The sequence below is a fragment of the Vombatus ursinus genome, unplaced genomic scaffold, assembly GCF_900497805.2.
Source record: "Vombatus ursinus unplaced genomic scaffold, bare-nosed wombat genome assembly UNPS02014804.1, whole genome shotgun sequence".
In the NCBI taxonomy this organism is placed as follows: domain Eukaryota; kingdom Metazoa; phylum Chordata; class Mammalia; order Diprotodontia; family Vombatidae; genus Vombatus; species Vombatus ursinus.
The window spans coordinates 1,145,006-1,165,534 of record NW_020954582.1 but is presented as its reverse complement, the minus strand read 5'-3'; the positions used below and the strand labels follow the sequence as shown (position 1 = coordinate 1,165,534).

Genomic DNA, 20,529 nt, shown 5'->3' with positions numbered 1-20,529 from the left:
AGGGTTTCCTTATTTAATCAAGCCAGAGGAGCCCAAAGAGGCCCAGCCAGACTCCCGCAGACACTCAGACCCAAGGGCTGCCCACCCACCCTCATGTTCTCTTTGGGGGAGGAAGGGTTTCCTTATTTAATCAAGCCAGAGGAGCCCAAAGAGGCCCAGCTGGACTCCCGCAGACACTCAGAACTGCCCTCATCTTCCCTTTGGGGATGGAGGAGGGCTTGCTTTGTGCCTGGGAAGCGTCTGGGACCCCAACTCCAGCGGAGCCTCAGGCCGCTTCTCACACACAGCACAGTGGAAGCAGACACTGAGCCGGTTTTCTGCTACAGTGACCAGGACACACGTGGGCCCTGAGAAGTGGAGAAGTTTGTGGCCATCTCCCGGGTGACTCTCCTGCTCTTTTCACTACAGGGTCTTCCGACTCCTGCTGGGATGCCCCCTCCTCCTCCTGGCATCCCACAATTCACTGTATCAGAAAAATCAGAAAAAGCAGGAGATGCATGGCCAAAAGCACTCACTTGGAATCCACAATTTAAAAATATTTGATAGTGAAAAAGTTGTTTTAACAGACTTAAAAACAAAACCAAGATTTTTTTTTCCCATGGAAAGATGGGTGCTCGTCAATGAGCTCACCTTTTCTCAGCCCCTTAGTTCATTCTACAGAACTGTCATCTATCCTTCCTTTTCTTGTCTCAATATCTAATTTTTAACGACCTGATTTTCTATTTGGTTCAAATTCTTGTAGGTAGAAATGTTGGGGGTGATAGATGCACTTCAATTCCAAATCTGGTCCAAAGAGGCTCCAAAGCCTTGGTAGTTCCTTCAATTCCATGTAAAAGGGATCAGAAGGAACCACGAGGCCTCATCCTTGCTAAGACTGTGGCTTCCTAGGCCTGGGAGGCACCTGATTATTTACCAGCTTGTCTTTCCCCTTAGAATATAAGCTCTTTGACAACAGGGACTGGTTTTGCCTCTTTTTGTATCCCCAGCACTTAGCTCAGGGCCTGGCCCGCAGCAGGTGCTTAAGTGTTTGACTGATTGCTTTGTTCAAGGCCTAATGCAAATTACAGAGACAATAGGATGACCTTGCTACCTCAAGCAACGAATGATTCAGGTGGGGCAAGAGCCAGATCTTTACACACAGACAGACAGACAAGGCCCGCAAGCCTATGAATGTAGGACTGGCTCCCAAGCCCCACGGTGACTAGACAGAATTCACCACGAGAAACAGCATAAACAAAGAAGTGGACATCGTGACTAGTTGGGTTGGGTAAAAGGAAGAAATGTGGATGATGAGGAAGCCTCAACCCTGGGATGGGCTGCTGGAACGTCGCGGAATTCGGCTCCATCTTTTTAGAAGGGCCACGAGACCCCGTTCTATGGACACGCAGGTCCTGGCACTTCTGTGCGTGGCTTGTTGTCGCAGCTGTGAACTGGCCCGGACGTTCTGGAATCCATATCCCCGAGGTCGCTAACCTGTGCGTGCCCTGAGATTGAGGGAGCGTGCTCCTAGAGCTAGTCCCCAGAACGACCAAAGAAGCAGGGAAAGGACCGACGGGCACAAAAAGTCACAACAGCTCTTCCTGTAATGGCAATGAACTGGAAAACAAGGGGGTGGGCTCCTCTCCGTCTGGACCGGCTAAACAAATGACGGAACCCGACTGCGCTATTTAAGAAAAAAGAAGGGCAGGGATACAAAGAAACCTGCTCAGACTTGCACGGCACCCACCGATGGTCACCCAGCAGAACAATTTACACAATAACAACCAGGACATGAGGACGCACAACTCAGAGAGACTTCAGACCCACGCAATGACCAATCTACCCTCCTTCTAAGGGGGACAGACTCAGCATGCGGACTGAGACAGTCAGAAGGCAGGGCTTGTTCTGACTGCCTGGGCAGGTGTGTTACAAGGGCTTCCTTTTCCTTTTTCCAAGTGGGGGGTGGGGGTGGGAAGGGAAAAACACATGAAAAATTTCACATACCTCTCCAAAGATAGAATGCATTTCCTAACGCACAACACCGAGAAAAATGATGAGGACGTAGTGCGCTCTCAGTATATGCTTTCTCACCGACAAACACACGTGAAAATACTAAAGGGATATAAAGCTGGGCTAGCAGGGTGATTTTCCTGTTTTTATCAGACTTTTTATTTAAATGTATTTTGGTTCATTAAAACGACAGTATTAATAAGCTTTAGTATAAAACTACGCTCACTGCTGAAGGTATGGAGCAGATTTAGACACAGCACACGTCCACGTGGACACGTCCCTCCGACACTGACAAGAAGCAGCAGCTGAGAGGGCTGAATCCTGACATCCTCACTATAGTCTAGGGAAACAAAAGAAAAGGTGAGCGCTGCAGCAGGGGAGGCCCCCTGCCCCTCGCTCTGCTCTCGTGACCGCTTCACAATTCCCACAGCCACATATCGAACCCGGATCTCTCTCCTGAACTGCAGTCCCACAGCATCAGATGTCTCCTGGACATTTTAGACTGGTCCGAGCATCTAAGAGAGCTTTTCTGAACCTCTCTACCAGGGCCACCAGGGGGCGCCACAGTGCCCAGAGCACCCAGCCCAGAGTCAGGAAGACCCAAGTTCAAATCTGCACTCTGACACATGCCAATGGTGGGACCCTGGGCAAGTCACCTCCCTTGTGTCTGCCTGAGGTTCTTCAACTGTAAAATGGGGATAATAATAGCGCCCCCCCCCCCGGGTGGTGGTGAGGAGAAAGCAAGGATGCTGTTTGTGAAGTGCCGACTTAGCCCAGAGCCTGGCACCCACCGGGCGCGACACGGATGAGCGCTGCTGCTGCCGTGTGGCCATCCCTCTGTCGCCCGGGTTCCAACCCCCTTCCTTGGCCTCAGCCCCCTCCTCTTTCTCGACAACATCCCTTCTAGCTATCCCCTCTCCTAGACAGCTGCAGGAGCTCCTGCCTCTCTCCACTGCCCCCAACACGCTTCCAGGGCTCGCCCATGTCCTCGACACAAAGGGTTCTCATCTTCTCAGGCACCCTGCAATCCAACCACACTGGGCTAGCACCGCCATCCCGAGTCCTGCCTCCGGACCTTTGCAGCGGCTGTGCCCCCAGCCTGGGATGCCTCACCACAAGCACCCGTGACCCTAACAGGTCCTTCCTTGTTCGCGGCTGCCAGAGGCTCCCCGCTTAGGTACCTTCCACCAACTCTGCAACTGGGTCGTTACGTTCTCATTTTTATGTGCAGTTCCCCCAAGAGAATGTAAGCTTCCAGAGGGCAGGAACTGGTTTTCCTTTTTCTTTGTATCCGGGCCTGGATGCCATAAGCACTTAATAAATGCACGCTGACTGACTGACCTCCCTCACAGGGTAGCCATGAGGACCCAAAGAGATAATGAAGGTAAGCGCACACCAATGTGAGAGCTCAGGAGGGGTCTTTCACACTTGGCTCTGAAACGGCTAAGACTCACAATACAAGCATTCGATTTGTTTGGATGACAATAACCAGGACGTGATAAAAGCCCGGCATTTCTGGTGACAGGTGTTACCTCACACAGAAGGCTGGGCAAACACTCCTCCAAGAGCTACCACTGCCGGACTGAGCTGGGGATGAGGACTCCCCCGATTCCACAAGTGGCTGCTCTCCACTCCCCCAATCTCAGGCAGAAAGGCTCTGGAGAGCCTGGGAATCTGACCCCCCAAAAGGAAGCTCTCGGCCTATGCCTGAAGACATCAGAAAGGAGGCGACTCAGCACTGCCACAGGCGCCATCCCGCTCTGGGTCAGCGCCACCCTGCCACCTCCACAGGCGGCCCAACCCACCCGGCTCTGGGTCAGCGCCACCCTGCCACCTCCACAGGCGGCCCATCCCACCCAGCTCTGGAACAGCGCCACCCTGCCACCTCCGGAGGTGGCCCAACCCACCCCGCTCTGGGTCAGCGCCACCCTGCCACCTCCACAGGCGGCCCACCCCACCTGGCTCTGGGTCAGCACCACCCTGCCACCTCCACAGGCGGCCCATCCCACCCAGCTCTGGGTCAGCGCCACCCTGTTAGAAGGTCTCTTCCCCCTCCCTGAGAAGAAGCCTAATCTGTCTCTTCACTGCCCCCTTCCATTCATGAAGACAATTCTCTTCTCTCCACCAGGTTAACCATCTCCAATTCCTTCCCTGGATCTCCCTTTGTCACAACCTTGAGGCCACTCGCACACAGCCAGCTCCGTCTGGTTAAGCCTACGAGGTTCCCCACCCTTGGATGTTCATTCCCTAAACCATGGAGCTCTGTTAAATCATGGTCTGTTACACCCAAGGAGGTCTTTTGCTTTTCTGATTGACTGTCACATTACCAGACTGGCCCATACTGAGCTCGCTGTCCACTTAAAGTTATTCTTCACTTCAGGGAAACTGCTGTTTAACATGCCTCTGCCATCCTGTATTTGTGAAGGTGATTTTTCAAACCCATGCATACGACTTTACATTGATCCCTATGAAATGCCACCTCACTGGATGAAGCGCAACATTCTTTGCTGCCAAGGTCTTTTGGGGTCTTGATGCCGTCACCCGGCATGTTAGCCTTTCTGTCACCTGCAAACTGATCAGCAGCTCTCCGTGCCATAATCTAAATCACTGAGGAAAACGTTCAACTGCCCATCGCACCATGAATGGTGACTTTTTGAGCTCAGTCGTTAAGTCCACAGCTGTATATTCATTTAATTTCCATCTTTTCCACAACAATAGCATGAGATGCTTTATCAAACATTTTGTTCAAACCTAGGTGAGCTTTATCTACAACACACACACATTCCTGCCATGATCTATCAGTTTATTAACCCGGTCCAAATAATCAATAAATATTTAGAAGTACCTACTATGTGCCAGGTACTGTGAAGAAAGAAAGAGAGAGAGAAAGAGAGAAAGGAAGGAAGGAAGGAAGGAAAGAAAGGAAGAAAGGAAGAAAGAAAGAAAGGAAGGAAGGAAGGAACAAAGGAAGGAAGGAAGAAAGGAAGGAAGAAAGAAAGAAAGAAAGAAAGGAAGGAAGGAAGGAAGAAAGAAAGAAAATGAAAGAAAGAAAGAAAGGAAGGAAGAAAGAGAAAGAAAGAAAGAAAGAAAGAAAGAAAGAAAGAAAGAAAGAAAGAAAGAAAGAAAGAGAAAAGAAAGGAAGGAAGGAAGGACATACAGGAAGGGAGGGGAGGGGAGGAGGGAGAGGAGGGGAGAAGAAAGGAAAGCAAGGCGGTTAGTCTGGCATGATCTGTCTATGACTAAGATGCTGTCATCATCACTAAGATCCATTCTAGAACTTAACCAAGCCCCGCTGTCAGACTCACTGGCCTGTGCTCTCTTGTCAACTCCCTCGCTTCCCTTTTTTGAAAATTGAAAACATGAACTTGCACCATCCCAAGGCACCGCGCCAGCCTTCGATGTCCCCACCACGGTTCGGCTGTCGCATCTGCCAGTCGTGTTAACTGCTCAAATCAACCTGGGACAGCTCCACAATTAATCAGAAAAAATAACCACAAGCCCTCAACATGCGCACTGTTTAATTTCTAAAATGAAACTTCACAGGCATTTATGAATTGACTTACGTAATTTCAAACAAAGAATATGCCTTGTCTCTTTTAAACTGAGCTTTCCTATCTAGCGTTTGTAATCATGACAGAACTCAATCTGATAATCTTATTTCAGTTACAGTCTCCCAGAACTTCAGAGAGAGGCCGGTCCGACAGATGCCCAAGGAGGGTGAGCGCCTGGCTCGCTGACGCAGACAACGAGTGGTCTCATCAGAGCAGAATCCAGCCTCCTGAATCCCAGGCCAGGCCTCCTTGCTGCACTTAACTTCTGAATAACCAACCCTTGCAGATGTGCTCATTTCATCAACCTTCTTGAACTATCCACCCCTTTGTCTGGGAACGGAGACAAAAATCATAAAGTGACACGTGACTTCAATTCAGCCACTCAGCTTTATAAGTCTCTCTGATTTTCTATGGAACTCTATTTCCTTAAAGAATTTAAAGGAGTTAGTGACTAATTTGCCTAGGAGTATGGCTTGGGGACTGGGGCTTCCATCTAATGTATTTCCCATGAGATCCCACATCAAGCGGGATCACAGGCTGGATAAGAGGGCCTTGACATCTGAATTCAAGGACATGACAATAATCCCCTGAGAGCTGACCGGAGCCGCTCGCAGGCGCACCGGGTGTGCCATTAAAAAGATTCTTTAAGACCAAACCAACAAAAGAAAAAAACACTACTAATTATGAAACTGCATGCTCACTGAATCACCCTGAAGACAAAAGGGGCGTGTTATGTTGCATAGTAAACTGGGTACACGTGAATGACACCACAATGCAATTTTTCAAGTTACTCCTTGGTTAGTCTGTAGATACCGGCCTAGTTAAGCTCCAAGTGAGAATCAGTATCTGTCCCAATAAAATTCAAACTACACAAATCTGTGCTGAGCACCTAACACACGCAAGGCACAGGGGGCTGGGGATGCACAAAGAAAAACGGTGGTCCTTGGCCTTGAAGAGAGGGGAGGTGTGGACACAGAACGTACGTGGAGTACTTTCTTGGAAAGGTCAGGGCACCCTCTGAGAACCTGTGCCAGAGAGAACAGGGGCAGGGAGCGGCTCAGGGAAGAGAATGTGGGACAAGGCAAGCGCCGCATCAAGGTAAGGAATCTGAGAGACGGAGACGAGACCAGTCGTCTGCGGGGTCCAGGAGCCACCCAACGTGAACGTGCAGAGGCACGGATGCCATTCGGGGCCTGGGTGATGGCTTGGAGTCAAATTGGACTGAACTGGCGAGTGACGTGAAATTAGGCTTTAAAGGCCAGACCGCTAGAAGGAAAGACTCTTGTTCAGGGAAAGGTTACGCACGAAGGCCTCTGGGGACCCTTCCAACTTGGACCTTTGGTGGCCCTGGAGAGGAGATACTATGGAGGTAGAAGGAGGAGGCACACCACTAGACCTGGGAGAGGGCTCCAGCGCGGCGGGTTTGAGTCACAGAGGATGGCGGCCTCTCGGTAGGAGTGGTGAAGTTCAGAGGAGATGCAGGTTGAAGAGGCACCCAGAATCTGAGGTGCCAGAGGGCCACGGAGCTGGCCTGCACAAAGCCGGAGCTGTAGGAATGAGTCTAAGGAAAGGGGAGGGGTGGATAAACAGATCTGGAAGTCATCAGCAAAGAAGGGAGAGCCTCAGAATTCTTTAAATGCATCACTTTTATTTTTAAGTTCCACAGGCACCCAAGCGAAGCTGAGCCGCAGGTCTGGTCTGTTTATGTTAAAAATGGCTATTTTTTTTTAAAGTAAAGAAAATAAACATGAATTGATTTGTTCTCTCTTCCCCTGGCCCCCTGACAGTGACCTGGTTATTTCTGAAACTTTAAATGAAGAACTCCTTTCTGCTCAATGGGGCTCCTGCACCAAAAGCCCTCTGGCTCTGTCCTCTTTGTATTTACCCCCCACAGCGCACCTCGGCACTCTCGGGTAACTCACTAGAACGTCCCGTGCCCAAAGCACCATGGGTGCTTCATAAATGTTTGTTCAAGGACTGATATAACCAAGTGGCCAAGCACACTCGGATGAATGACCCCTCTCCTGGTCTCTGAGAAGCCCCTGGATGAGGGCCCCCAGATGAGGGCCTCCGGGTGAGGCCCCCCGGATGAGGGCCACTGTGAGCCCTTGGGGTCTGGGTGAAGGCCACCCCCAGCCAGCACTGGGCTTCTCTGGGAGCAGAGACTCCCTCAGTTCCTCTGTTTGTATCTCCAGCACTGAGCAGACCTTGGGACACAGGAAGTACTAATAACAGTGGTTTTACTCATTTACAAAATAAGAGCACAAAAGTCAAGGGAGTCAATCTACTCTGTGCTGGGCCGGCCCCTCCCACTGTGTGCGTGTGTGGAGGGTGGGGGGGGCCCTACAAAACCTTCTTAAAGGAGAAGGGCAGACCCAGTGCCAAGGCTAGAGGCTCACGATTAAGCTTCCTAATGTAAGGAGGAGCATCTAAAAATTAACTCCATTCTGACAGTGTTCCTTCCTTATTATTTCTTCTCTTGCCAATGAGGGAAGACAGACAGAGTGTGCACTGCGTCGCCAGGAGCTACCTTTCATCCAACAGAGTGACTGTAGACCCACTAGGCTGAGGGCTGTGGGGGGATATGACTCAAAGGGGAAGCCCCCCCCACCCTGGCCCTGCTGTCACTGAGCTCACGGTCCACAGGGTACGTCAGCAACAGCATACATCTGAGGGAGGGTTGGTAACGGAGGAAAACTAAGGCCCACCTCTGCCTACGCCATCTCAGACAGGTGAAAGAAACGTCAGTGGTCAACTCTATGGACACCCTGGGTCCCAGATCAGGCAGGACAGCTCAGGGTTTCCAGGCGCAGCCCTCCCCTTGGCAACTCCCCACAGTGCCCCTGAAGAATCTGTGGAGAGACCCTGTAGCTGACCCTGAGCTGGCTCTTGAATGACACGCCTTCATTCCTGTGGTTCCTGGCTGTACACAGGCCTGATTTATTAATTAGCTTCTAGAGAGCTTCTAGTTTAAGTAATGGTCATTAAGAGGCTGAGTCTGCATTTGTGGGTTTTTCAGATCTCTACCTTCTTCGCTTACAAGGCAGCTAAGCAGTGTAACAGAGAGACTGTAGGAAGACCTGGGTTCAAATCCTGCCTCAGACACTTCCTAACTAGGTGACCCTGAAGAAGTCACTTAACCTCTCTTTCTGAGTCTCAGTTTCCTAATCTGTAAAATGGTGATAATAACAGTGCCAACTTCACAGGGTTGTTGTAGGAACCCACTGAGGTAATGTATGCTAACTTTAAAGGGCCGTGTAAATGCTGTTATTACTATTATTCTCATTATCATCTTACAGCACCTCCTTCTGCACCCAAGGGGCGACAGAGACACACAACGAGAAGCCGACATCCCCCCGCCCCTCCACGCTGCTGCAAGTTTCCGGTCCGATGAGGATCTGGGGTGTTCTTTCGCCTGCCCATGCTAACCTCCCCCTTCATGCCAAGAGAATCTCCGACCGACCCCACGTGCATCTCGTTTGGACGCAGCCGCTGGCTTGTCGTCTCCCCATCCCGTTGTCAGCCCCCAGAGGGCAGCGGCCTTTGCCTTCCCTCATCTCTCCAGCCCCTAGCACAGTGCCAAAGCACGTAGTAGGTGCTTACTCAGTGCACGCTGACATAAGAAATGTAACCATCTGGAAAGTGAGAGAGACCACATGGCGTCTGTTGAAGAGGCAAGTGCGTCGATTTGGGGAGGCCCCACTAAAAGAAGACTTTGGTCTTTGCCAAATGCAGGAGGCCTAGGTGCCAATGTGACACTGCTTCACACTGCGCCCCCAACTTTCACAGAAACACCACGAACGTGTCTCCCCCGCCAAGGGTTCTCTCATTCTCCCTGATTCATGGCACCATTTCCTGATGCCTTAGCAGCAGTTTCTTCCAACAACCGATTGACATTTTGTGGTCTGTCTTCAACGCTTTCACTCACAATTAAGGCATAGATGGGCCTAACTCTGATGCTGGTACCCACAGGGGCACAGCCCGAGCCTCCCACAAGATGACTGACTTAATGGGGTGAAGGCGATCACACTGGAACCCCCCCAACCCCATAGTAACAGCCATTATACAAAAGGCACACGTTAAAACGTCCTGGACAAACGCCAAACAGCTGAGGGCCCCGGTTATGGAAATGCCTGATATTTCAAATGAAAAGGTAGGTAGCTAAGCAACAACGAACATCCCACTGTGAACGGTACTCGTTCTCTCACCCTGGGTGGGGCGAGATGCACATCACTGCATGAAACTTCAGAAACCAGTTAACAGAGCACAGTTCCAAAGATTATAATTAAGGTAAGGATGAAACTAAGGATTTTCCAATTAAATGAGTCTATGGAGAAACTGATGGAAACTGTCCAAGATTTTCAATAAGGCCTTTTCATAAAACATACAGAACATAAAAATGCTATTAAAATGAATTTTATAGAAAGGAAAAATGATCAAGCAAAGGTTCTAAAGGCACTGCGAGAAATGCTTAGCAAACGATGTTTTTTCACTCCCCATTGTTGAATCGGAAGGAGATTTTTCGATTTTTCACACTTAACAAAGAGCAACTTCAACTTGGGCTACCAGTCGGTGTTAATGTGGATGAGTAACTGAATGAATGAACGAGTGAATAAATGAGTGACTGAATGAATGAACGAGTGAATAAATGAGTGACTGAATGAATGAACGAGTGAATAAATGAGTGACTGAATGAATGAACGAGTGAATAAATGAGTGAATGAATGAATGAATGAATGAATGAAGCACCCATTAAGCCGACTGTGTGCCAAGCCCCGGCGCCTCTCTCCAGAAGCTCCGGTTTGCGCCAGATGAGGCAAACAACGTCCAAAGTCCTGCTTCCAGGCCACCCACTCACGGCATCACCTTGTGACCACCATTCAGTAGGATCGATATGTGATGAGTGACAGCACGTGTGCGTACGAAAGTCATCTTGAACAAAGAGAACACAGTGGAGCCTCAGAAAGACTGGATCCCATTCTCTCCCACCTCGGTGATGTCAGTCATCTTTCTTCACAAAGCGACAGCAGGCGTGACTGGAACACGCGTGTTCTACCAGGACCGAGGTGCCCGGGTGAGTGAACACAGGCATGATCGGGAGGCCCACGCGCAGAGGGGGAGGGGGAGGAATGGGCACAGCGCCGAGCTCCACCCCAGGGAGAGCTGCTGTTGCCAGGAAGGCGGGAGGAGCCGGGCCCGGGAGCGCCCGGGTGCGGGCGGGCACCTCCCATGTCAGAGGTGTCACAGATACCAAGGTGGGAATATGGCTCTGGAAGGCCCAGCCCTTGGTACCACAGCTGTTGGAGCTGTGAAATGGCCCAGGAAAGCGTCTGGGAAATACCTTTGGATGTCCCCTTTGGCCCAGCTATTCCACCACCATAATGAGCCTACACCATAATGAGATCAAAGAGACAGCACCTCTGTGCCCACAGATACAAAAAAAATTGACTTTTCATTTATTATCCATTTGTTTCAGTCCTGTCCAACTCTCCATGACCCCATTTGGGGTTTTCTTGGCAGAGATCCTGGACTGGTTTGCCATTTCCTTCTCCAGCTCATTGTACAGATGAGGAAACTGAGGCAAACTAGGTGAAATGACTTGCCCAGGGTCACACAGCTAGTACTTGTCTAAGTCTACATTTGAACTCAGGTCCTCTGGACTCCAGGCCCAGCGAGGCTTAGAAGACAAGTTCCAAGGAACTCAAGATAAACATCACAAAGAAGACACAGAGACGCCTGAGGAAGGTATAAGAAGACTCGCCCCAGGAACCAAAGAATGGGGGGGAAGACATCATGAAGGACACGCAACCTGGTAAGAGTTAGTGAAGCGGTCGCGAGGGCGGAGGGGGGCTCTGAGAGGAAGGCCTGCCACACACTGGGAGGATGGCCTCGGTCACACCCGGTGACTCCAGAACGAGTCGCAACCTGTGTCACTGAAGGGAACTTCCCCTTGAAATTTAGTATCTAAAGCTACACTGGTAAGTGAAAGGTGCTTCTGGAAATGGAAGCATTTTTTAAAACGTTTGAGAAAAAAAGCCAAGAAGAACGAGAAATCTCCACATCAGTGACTGGTCACTCATGTACAGTGTGCTGGGGAACCCTAATCCCCACCGCTGAGGCCAGTCTGTGTGTGTTTCCTGTTTCTTACAGATACTCTGTAAAATCATTTCTACTTGGTTTTGTTTTTATTACCTGATCTAAAATGCGGCACTAATCAAGATGGGACAGAGAGCGTCTCAAAAATATCTATATATAGTTAACTGTACCAAAATAGGAAACAGCCAGGATGGCTCACCAAAATGAATTCTACTGGTCACCTGTATGGCCAAGAGGGAAAAAACATCCCTATTATGTCTGCTAACAGCTAAGAGCATAATCCTCTTTGACGATCTGCAGCATGTCTCATATTTCTTACACTGCATAAGGATTATGAAAATAAAGGTCTCCTTTAATCTGTAAAATAGTTTGGTTAGTTTCAGCTAATTCTCTACTTTCAGGTAATAAGAATGGCCTCCACTTCCCCAAAATAATAATGGCGAATGAAGACCAATGCCCTGGAGAGTCTGTTACAAGCAAAGCTAAGCATGCTGATGGCACTTCAAGGGTGTTCCGCCGCAGACGATGCTCCTGCCCCAGCAAACTTGTAGACGTGAAATTCTCTGAAATCAAATCAGACAGCACAGTCAAGGCAGACCCTATTTAAGCTGATGCCGGGTGGTATTAGCTGGGAAGGAGATAACTGACCTTGCATTTATCGGACGTGAAAGTAGACATTGGGTCACATCAGGTCAATTTTTCTTAAAGGAGGGGTGTGCCCAAAGCCGACTGCTCTGCTCTACGACGAATTCAATACACAAAAAGCAGGTCATGCGCAGTATCCAAGATCATTTATGAGGGCACCAAGCGTCCATCGTGTTCTGCCAGCATTTGTCACTGCCACTCCCCTCTCTCTTTAGGTGCTGATACCTTCGTCTCCTGCTCTCCACGAAATCAGCTCCAATGAAGGCTGCTACACATCACATACCTGGCCTGAATTCAAATCCAGCCTTAGGCACTTGCCACTGTGTGACACCTGACCTTGTTTACCTCAGTTTCCCCAGCTACTAAATGGGGACAATAACAGCACCGTGTCCCAGGGTTGTCATGAGGGCCAAATGAGATCTTATTTGTAATTCACTTAATATGTGTCTGGCACATAGCAGGGGCTTATGCCCTCCCCCTGCCCCACGGGTTTAACGATCATCTCCATTCAGACGGCTTACAGATCGATACATCCAAGCGTCGTCTCTCCTGTCACATAACCAACTGGGGTGGATCTGGCGACCCCAAGCCAAAACCGCCCTCCTTGTCCACCCTGTCCTTGACTGTTCCGGAGGTTGGGGACTGTCACACTTCTGAAATCTGTAACCCTAATGCTGAGCACGATACCTGGGATGCAGGGAGCACATAATAAATGCTTTTACATTCAGTCATTCGGGGCTGATTCATTTACTTTTTCAAAACATAATTTTTTTCCCATGAAGCACTAATCCACCGGCCACACACATTTCCTTTGGCAGTCTGAATCCAGCCCATCTCTGGCTTCGTCCTCAGGCCTCTGGAATCGGGGCGGGCTGTTTCTCTTTCCAGTATTGCTATGACTGTGCAAATTCTGCCAGTCATGCTCCCATCAGGCTGGACCAGTCCATAAAGATCTTCACAGCTTTCTCTGAAGTGGTCCATTTTCTCATTTCCTATTAGCACTATTTTATTTTCAAAGGGCTAATGATTTATCACTTCCAACAAAGATCAGTATTGTGACATCCAATTTGTGGGCGATAATAAAAGAATTTAAAATGCTTAAAAAGCAAAAAGTTATAGGGGCAGCTGGGTGGCACAGTGGATAGAGCACTGGCCCTGAAGTCAGAAGGACCTGAGTTCAAATCTGGCCTCAGACCAAACACTTCACACTTACTAGCTGTGTGACCCTGGGCAAGTCACTTAACCCCAATTGCCTAAAAAAAAAAATTAAAAATAAATTTAAAAAAGGCAAAAAGTTACTAGGTATTTCCCTCCAGTTCTGCCATCAAATGCAGGCTACAATTTACTAGTGTGCCCCTTTAAAGTTCTTTAAAGTTCTGAAGATAAAGGAGCCTGAGATTTGCTTACAATAACAAAGTGGAAGAAGGGGACGAGGGAAGAAAGAAGGGTGTCTTCCCCATTCTCATTGTCCTCAGCCCCCTGCGGCCTCCGACACTGTGATTCGCTCTCTCCTCTCCCGAGGTTTTTGGGACACCCCACCCTGGTTCTCCTCCTCCCCTCTCCTCTATAGATCCTCCCCAGACCGCACCCTCTCTCGATCCTGGGTCCTCTGCTCTTTTCCCTCCTCATCAGCTCCTATGGATTCAACAACCATCTCATGCTGATAAGTCTCAAATCAACCTTTCCTCCCCAGTCTCACATCCACAGCTGCGTGGCCAGCAGACATCTTCCACTCGATCTGTCCCAAACAGAACTCATTCTCATTCTGACCTTCCCTGTTACTGGCACCCCCATCAATCCCACCCTGAATCCTCAGGTTTACATCCTGGTGTCATCCTGGACTCCTCACTCTCTCACTGCCCCCTCCCATATCCAACATGGTGCCACAGCATCTCTCCAATCTGCCCTCACCCTGGTGCAGACCCTCATCCCCTCACCCCTGGACTGCTGGGGAAGGGTCACCAGACGGGGTTGCGGGGCTGCCTACCTCAAGTCTCTCCCCACTCCCCGCTCCCACCACTCAAAATGACTTTCCTAAAATGCCTATTTGATCATGCCACCCCCCCATCCCCACCCCATTCCACTCACCGACCTGGGCGGTTCCCTATTGTCTCTGCTAGGCATTCAATGCCCTTCACAGCCTGGCCTCTTCTGCCCTTTCCAGCATGCTTGCACCTCATGCCCCCCACATATTCTTCCAACCAGAGACACCAGTCTCCTGGCTGCTCACAAACAAGACCCTCCACCTCTCATTCTGTCTCCCTCCTCTACTCTGACTACTGACCTCCCTGGCTTTTTTTAAGGTTCCCACTAAAATCCCTTTTACAGGAAGCCTTTCCCGACCCCTCTTAATTTCAGTCCATTCACTCTGTTCATTATTTCCCATTTATCCTGTACACAGTTTGTCTTGTACATATCTGTTTGTATGTTGTCTCCTCCTTTTGACTGTAAGCTCTTTGAGGCCAGGGACTGTTCTTTGCCTCTTTTGGTATCCCCAGCACTGAGCACAGTGCCCAGTATGTAGTAGGTGCTTAATAAATGTTTATTGATGGAAGAAAAGGAGAGAGGGAAGGAGGAAGGAAGGAAGGGAGGGACGGAGGGAGGGACTCATTAAGTATTGTGCTAAGCACCAAGAATACAAGTCCAAAAGACAGGCTGGCTCCTGGGGGAGGGGGATGGAGGCAGATGAAGGTACCAGGGGAGGGGCCTGGCACAGGGAGATTCCAGGGTGACAAGGCTCTAAGGACAGCTGGATGTCCCAGGGGAGATGGCAGCTGAGTCAAGATCTCAGGAGCAGAGACTGGAGGGAATAATCATTCCAGGAGCCCACTGCAGTCTTCCCAGGGACAGGCCAGGAGGGAACACATGCCAGAGCTGTTCTGAAAGCAGAAACGACGATGCAGAGCAGAGTGGACTGGAAGGATGATGGCGCCGGCCCCAACGGGCACAGGGAAGCGCAGGGTTGAGGAAGGGCTTGTGGGCAAAGAGAAGCCGCTGTGTTTGCTTGGGGTGCGTGGTTGGAGAAAGCTATGTGCTTGCTGGGCCCTGTGCGAGGCTCAGGATATACAGAGACAAAAGTGAACCTGCTCAGCCCTCGGGGAGCTTATGTTCTATGGGGGTGGAAGGGCCATCAGTGGGGCCCAACAGCTGATTAGACCCGAGGGCTGTAGGAGAGCCAAATTTCACATTTTTATTTTATGACTCTTAAAGATACTTGGAAGGCTATTTCAGGGTTGAAAATGGTTTTTCCATTTTCTCAACAAAAACAACAAAATGCTGTGTGGATTTCCAGGCACTGCAGTAGAATAAAGCAGAAGTCATTCCAGACAGCCTCTTCTACACTTTAACCTGGCAGAGGAACCAGCAGGGCCAAAATATGTCCCAATAGTATCTGATGCTTTTTTATTATAATTCCTCTATCTAAAAAGATTTGGGGAATAAGCTTCTCTGATTACCAAACAAATGACTGGTGGATCACAAATGTGCAAATAATCTGAATACAACTAAATATGTAGAATCATATGGAACATAATTTATGGATGCCAGCCCTGACAGCGTCCTTCAGGCTGACCTTGGGAAACGGCTCCCAAACTGCTTTGCCGACTCTGGCCCAGTTTGTCCGCTGGATGGTTTTCTTATCAAGCGCGAGCACAGCATACCAGACAAGAAAACCAACAGCACGGTCCCACGTGGTCCCTGAGCTGCAGGCGACACTGGCCTGCAAGCCCAGGGTCCCACAGGGACAAGGCCATCGAAGTGACCTAACTCCCGGGCTGTTTTCTATATGTTGGGGTGGGCTGGGGGGAGGGGGTCCCTAGATCTCCCAAATGAAGGCATTGCCCTCCTGGACTGATCATCTCCAGAAACTCCTCGTTCGGAAAGATGACATCAGTTCTGTAAGTGGCCCTTCCCCAGATCACCTCCCGTGACTTCCTCAGGCTCCTTGGCCAGGCACCTCCCCTCCCCATTTTTTCTGCTTCTTTTTATGTGCCGTCTCCCGCCTCAGAGCTCCTTTCTCTGGACTTTAAGCTCCTTGAGGCCAGGGACTGTTCTTTGCCTCTTTTGGCATCCCCAGCACAGAGCACAGTGCCCAGTATGTAGTAGGTGCTTAATAAATGTTTATGTCTTTCTCTGGAACCCCAGCGCCTGGCAAGTGCCTGGCACATAGTAGGTACTTAGTCAATGCTGACTATTACAGTCGATTGTCAAGGTCCAAAATCTGAGAGTCCTGGAAATTAGGTTAACATACGTCCTGTCCTATAAGACTACAAAAGAGACTTTGACGAGCCTTTCCTGAGATAAACAAGTGTATCTTGTTCTACAACACTGGATATAAGACATTAAATCAGAAATCGTAGCCTAGACTCCTCCTGAGAAAGTACCTGATCATGACTATTAGTCCAATCGTTTAGAAGTGCATGAGGATGCCATGACCCAGATGAGCGTTATCTTGGCAATGGCATGAGAGGTTAAAAAATATGGCCTTACTGGATCTGATCGTAACTGTACCAAGGAGGTTTTTGTCCCCTTTTCAGTGAAGTCTCCTATTCATTAAAATGCAGGTTAGGAATGCCTCTCATATCCCTTCCAGTCCTAAATCCTATGAACATATAATATCACCAGACAGATGAAATCATTTCTTTGTGCACCAAAGGGAAACGTATTTTCCCGTCAGTGAAAAGTTTTTGGACCCTGGATTCAGGATCAAACAATCATGGATATGACCAACGATCAGTCAAAAATGCAAAGACTTGATAAACTGTGAAAAACTTTCAAAGATCTCCACACTCTAATATTTGTAGTCATACTATCTGGTTGCTAATCAGTGAAATACCAGAAGAAACAAAAATTTCTAATGATCCAAAGGGAAGTGGAAAGATGCTTGGCAGGAATCGCTGGAGCATGGTACCAGTGAAGACGTGCAGGTAAGCAGCAGTGTAGAGGAATTGCGGGCCTCGAATCTTAGGGGAAATGTTTTTGGGTTTTTTTAAAGGAGGACTGAAGGATTGAAGGAAGAATGGCAGTCCAGACTTACAGCTGTTATTATCAAAACCACTCGCTGCTTGTTTAAAAAAAAAAAACAAACAGAAAAGGAGGTCAATGGTATGTGATCCAGTCAGGAAGAATCAGGAACAGTCAGACTGAGCGGCCCAACACCGGATAAACCCCAGCAAAGTGAAGGGTTTCCTGCCTGACAAGAGCTGAGAGGAGAGCTGCAGAGAAGCTCAGCCCCGAAGGGTTCCAACCAGTGCCCTGTGCCCTGTGCCAAAATAAGCCCCAAATGTATAGGCAATCTCTGCAAAAACAGTCGCATCGTGAAAACCTGCGCATGTTATCTCCTGGTGATTCCTAACCCAGAGGGTCAGAGACGAACATAAAGGGCACAGCAGACAATCGTGAGAGACAGAAAAATTCCATTTAAAATGACTGCAGGCAGTATCAAATACTTCGGAGTTTACCTTTCAAGACAAACCCAGGAGCTCTATGAACACAATTACAAAGCACTTTTCACAAAAATAAAGACTGATCTAAACAAGTGGAGAAATATTAGCTGCTTATGAGCAGGCTGAGCCGATGTGATAAAGATGACGGTTCTACTTAAGTTAATTTACTCATTAGGTGCCACACCAATCAAATTACCAAAGAACTTCCTTACAGAGCTAGAAAAGAATGACAAAATTCATCTGGAAGAACCAAAGATCAGCAACACCAAGGGAAGCGATGACAAAGAAAGGCGAAGGAAGGCGGCCTAGCTCCACCAGATCTCCAACTGCATCACAAAGTGGCGATCATAAAAACCATCTGGTCCCGGCCAAGAAACGGGGCGGTGGGCCAGGGAACAGACTGGGTACACAATACACATCAGCAAATGACCAGGGTAACCGAGGAGCTGACAAACCCAAAAACCCCAGCTTCTGGGACGAGAATGAAACATATGACGAAAATTACCAGGAAGACCAGAAAGCAGATTGGAAGAAGCTAGGCACAGACCAACATCCCACACCACACACCCAGATAAGGTCAAAATGGACATAAGTAAATTAGGGGAGATCTATGGAGGAGAGAAGAGTTTGTGACCAAACAAGAGATAGAGAGCACCACAGAAATGTAAAATGGCTAATGTTGATTACAAGAAATTAAAAAGCTTTGACACAAACAAAATTAATACAGCCAAAGCTAGGCGGCGCAGTGGATAGGGCACCAGCCCTGAAGTTAGGAGGACCTGAGTTCAAATCCGGCCTCAGACCAAACACTTGACACTTACTAGCTGTGTGACCCTGGGCACGTTACTTAACCCCAATTGCCTAAAAAAACAAACAAACAAGCAAAAAATTAATACAGCCAAAATTAAAGGAAAACAGGAAACTGGCGGGGGAAGGGGGAGATTTTACACTGGTCCTCTGATAAAAGCCTTATTTCTCAAATATAGAGGGAACTGAGCCAAATTTATAAAAACATGAGCCATTCTCTAGCTGTTAAATAGTCAGAGGATGTGAACAGGCAGTGTGTAGAACAAGAAATCAAAGCTATCCACAGTCACATGAAAAAATGCTCTAAATCACTACTCATTAGAGAAATGCACCTTACACCTAACAGACTAGCTAACGTGACAGAAAAGAAAAATGATGTGTTGGAGAGGATGTGGAAAAACTAGGATGGTAACGTACTGTTGGTGGAGTTGTGAACTGACCCAACCATTCTGGAGAACAATTTGGGACTGTGCCCAAAGGGCTGCCAAACCGTGCATACACTCTGACCCTGCAACACCACTGCCAGGTCTGTATCCAAAGAGATCAAAGAAAGGCGGAAAGGATCCACACGTACAAGAATATTTACTACAGTTTTTTGTGGTAACAGAAAATTGGAAACTAAAGGGATGCCCACCCACAGGAGAATGGCTGAACAAGCTGTGGTGTATGATTGTGACAGAATACTACTGTGCTATAAGAAATGATGAGCAGGATGGCTTCAGAAAAAACTGAAAAGACTTGTAAGAACTGACGCAAAGTGAACTGAGCAGAACCAGGAGAACACTGTATACAGAGAATATTGTAGATAACAGCCATGTTGTCAGAATGACCAACTATGAAAGACTCAGCTAATCTGATCAAGACACCGATTCCCGACAATTCCAAAGGACTCATGATGAACAATGAGATCTACCTCCAGAGAAAATTAATGCACTGAGAGTGGACTGAAGCAAACTGGTTTTTTTACTTTATTTTTCTTGGGGGTTTTTGTCTGTCTTTTTTTACAACATAGCAGATGTGGAAATGTGTTTTGTATGAGTTCATACGTATAATGAGTATCACATTGCCTGCCTTCTCCAGAAGAGAGGAGGGAAAGGGAGGGAAAGAGAATTTAAAATTCAAAATTCTAATATTATGTGAACAGAATGGAATATGTGAGCTGTAAGAAAATGAGTACAAGGAATTCTGAAAGACATGGGCAGATTTTGGTGCCCTATGGAGAGCGAAGCAGGATCAGAACAGTAATCCAAATGAAAAGAGCCACCCGGGGCCGCCAGACTCGTCACCAAAGGAGCGCATTCATCGACTCCGTCCCTGGAGGAGGCATCAGGCTCGGGGGGCCCGGACTCACGTGCCGACAGATGGGTTGCCTTGCTTCCCTGCTTTGTGGTCACAAAGGAGGCTGGCTTGTGCTCTGGGGCTGGGAAAGGGCAGAAGAGTGGACAAGGAAACGACTCGAGGATATGCCGATAAAAAAACATCAATAAAATCAAAAGATGCAGACGCTTCAAACACCCTCTTGAAGACCTTCCCTCTGCTTTCATCAGAACGTCCGCGATGCTGTTGGTACCAGCTCCAAAGGATCAAGATGGAGATGATCTGATTCCGTCTCGATGCACGAGGCGGCACCTCCTGTATCTGCAGCAGAAAGTGCCCACCATGCTCCACATCCACAATTTCCCACACCCAGAAGATTCCTGTGTTGGGGGCGGAGGGAGCTGGCTTATTAAAGAGAGGTATCTACAGCTGGTTCTCCACTCCTCTCGAGGAGATGCCAGGCTGTGGTGACAGGGGCTGTACAGGGCCGTGAGTCCTTTGACTCTATTTCCTTCCTTCCCTCATGACGGCCCTTTCCTCTCCTTGAAGACAGTAACTCCTCCAGGGAAACGGGGAGCTGCCAGGGCCACAACAGGGACCAGTCCACCACCCACCGCCCCAAACGCTTCTTTGTCATTACACATGTAGACCTCTATTACTGTGACAGGCACGGTGAACAG

General features: G+C 48.7%; 1 protein-coding gene across 1 annotated transcript in view; it reads right to left on the bottom strand.

Moving 5' to 3' along the window:
• PIGK (phosphatidylinositol glycan anchor biosynthesis class K) overlaps positions 1-20,529 on the bottom strand; it is a 90,433-nt gene that overhangs the window by 609 nt on the left and 69,295 nt on the right. The gene's annotated exons all lie outside the window — the stretch shown is intronic.